General features: G+C 40.1%; 1 long non-coding RNA gene across 1 annotated transcript in view; it reads right to left on the bottom strand.

Moving 5' to 3' along the window:
* Positions 1-290: 290 nt before the first annotated feature.
* Positions 291-2,670, bottom strand: part of LOC115067875 — a 6,683-nt gene continuing 4,303 nt past the window's right edge. Inside the window, exon 3 of the long non-coding RNA XR_003847239.1 lies at positions 291-1,866. This is a non-coding gene — a long non-coding RNA (uncharacterized LOC115067875). The remainder of the gene's footprint in view (positions 1,867-2,670) is intronic.

The following is a 2,670-nucleotide window of genomic DNA, read 5'->3' on the forward strand; positions in this document are numbered from 1 at the left end:
TCTTAAGACAAAGTTAGCCAATTCTTGATCTTGAGTTAAGAAGTATTCTGAGGGTCTGGAGAGATGGTTCAGTGGTCAATAGCACTGGCTGCTCTTGCAGAGGACCCAGGTTCAATTCCCTGCACCTACATGGTGACTGAACACTGTAACTCCAGTTTCAGTAGTCATTGTATGCATAGGTGCACTTGCACACATGCAGACAAAACACTCATACACACAAAAAGTACAATACAAATGACTTTCTCTTTTTTAAGAAGGTCAATTATTTATCACTTGTAAGGCGGGGGGGAGTTAAAATTATCTTTAACTTTTACAGAAACTTTATTGAGAATTTCATACATGCATATAACGTGTTTTGATCAAATCCATGCCTACTCCCTCCCTAAAGCAGCATTCTGAGAGAATCAATTGACAATTTTAAAATGACGTTGCATATTTTATCATGTTTTGTAAATCTGTCCTATAAACCCTCCGGATGAGTAAAATAACACAAATGCTTTTTTTCACTGGTGATCAGTGGTACAGTAGTCACCAGTACACCTCTTCTCAAAGCCCACCTCCTTTACAGTCTGTAATTCATGCTACTGTTTTTCTTCTCAGGAAACCTTTACTGAGCACTTCCTACACCCCAGATACAAGGATGAGAGAAAAGGATGAGGTCTGTATTTCCCTGGAGCACACAGTCCAGTGGAAGAGACCCACACGTGCCATATATGTGTATGGGAAATACAGAAGTCCTATTGATATATTTATCTGTTCATAAAACTCTAAAGAAAAATCAACATTTTCTTAAATACACAGAAAAGGGAATTTCATGATTTTCTTTGGAAATTTCTTCTAAACGGGGGTTTTTGATGTGAATCAGAATCCTGGAAAGCAGGTTAAAAGAATCTTTTGCTGGTTCACTCCATGTGGTCCTTGGTTGAGAGTCTTTTAGAGCATGTGTGGTGATGCACGTCTTTAATTCCAGCACTCAGGAGGCAAAGGTAGGTGGATCTCTGTGAGATAGAAGCCAGCCTGTTCTGCATAGTGAGTTCCAGGCCAGCTGGTACTATAGGGAGACTCTGTCTCAAAAAAAAAAATCTCCTAGAGTCAGTTTCAGTTCCTGTAGTGAACAATTTCTCCCACCATGCCTAACAAATTGGTATGCTACAGATGCACAGACTCTTTCATCTGGAATTCAAAATCCCCAAAGTCTAAAAACTAAACTTCATTATATAACTCATCTGGCAGCAAAACCTGTTGGGAGCTTGATTGATCTATGGGTAAAACCTGACCCACTCTCACTAGAAATTTTCTTACATCTCTGATTGTCTAACTTTGTACAGACACTCAAACATTTTGCTTTGCAAATATTAACGTGATGATTTCAAGATGCCAGCTCTGCACCCCCTGAAAGTGTCCCAACATAAAATACATGCTCCAATTTACCTTCCCCAAATCATAAATATTTGACTTATGAAATACATTCATTTATCTTCAACTACTCCAATAAAGACTATGCCCCCAAATGAGGCTCCTTCTAATTCTGATTACTCCTTCAAGGAAGGGAGCTTATCCCTTGAGCATTTGTCTCTGAGCTCTCTCTGTTTCCAGGATTCTTGATTTTTCAGAAGGCAACATCACAGTGAGTACGTGCATTCCTGGACACCTGTCTTTGGAAGCTCTGTCATCTCTGATCTAGAGTCCAACATTCAAGTATTCTAGTTCAAGAGAAAACCAGCAGCCCTTTGCCTTTTTTGAAGCTCCACACGTTACTTCATGAAAACAGTCAAGGCCACTCTTGTTAGTTCATGGATAAATCTGAACTCTCCATTGATTGAAGTCTTTATCATTCAGTTCTTTTTCAGCAGGCCCAGGCCAGACCTGTTCAAAAACACAAGGAAACCTAAATGAACAGCACAGATGGATTCCAGAGACTGAAGCATAATCAATCCAGTGACATTCTCAGAAAAAACAAAACAAACTAGAAAGGGCATGAAGGTCAAACCAAGAGTGTATGCCTAGGTACCAGCTGCTAAATAATTGCCAGCTAATTAAACATGACCTTCAAAGTTCTGTGTCAATACGTATCTGCCTTCATCTTCACTGTTTTTAACTTTTCTTCAATTCTGTCAAAAACTCTCCTACCCATTTTTTCATGCCATTCTGGAACATTCTTCAACCTACTGCTTCCCCTTCATCTCAGAACTTCTAACCACTGTTTTTCATCCCAGAAGGTTGTTCAGTTTTCCACTGCTCAGAATTCACTCTCCCAGAGACCGTATCTACTGCCTTTTCATTGCCTAGCAACTTACCTCCACATCCCCCCAGCCTATAGCCGCTAGGAAGCTAGGAACCAAGTCTCCACTGCTGTGTTCCTAGTGCCTGGTCCAACGCCTGAAAGTGATTCAGTGCCCAGCAAATGTTCACTAAATGAATGAGTAAATACATGTACAGAAAGAAGACAAGAAGCAAAACAGGAAGGGAGCCTTGATCTAAACATGATTTTGGAAAAACAGCTAGCACGAGAGAGCTTTCTCCTGCTTGTCAGTCTTGGAGTGGTGAATGCACTGAAGAAAAGTCAAACTTAAACAAAAGCCCAGGTTTTCTCTCTTAGGCCTCCAGAAGATTCTCCAGAGTCTTCCTCTTTTCCCTCAGAATCCTCAAAAAAAAAAAAAAAAATGTATG

This window comes from Nannospalax galili, unplaced genomic scaffold, assembly GCF_000622305.1.
Source record: "Nannospalax galili isolate Female #2095 unplaced genomic scaffold, S.galili_v1.0 scaffold666, whole genome shotgun sequence".
NCBI lineage: Eukaryota > Metazoa > Chordata > Mammalia > Rodentia > Spalacidae > Nannospalax > Nannospalax galili.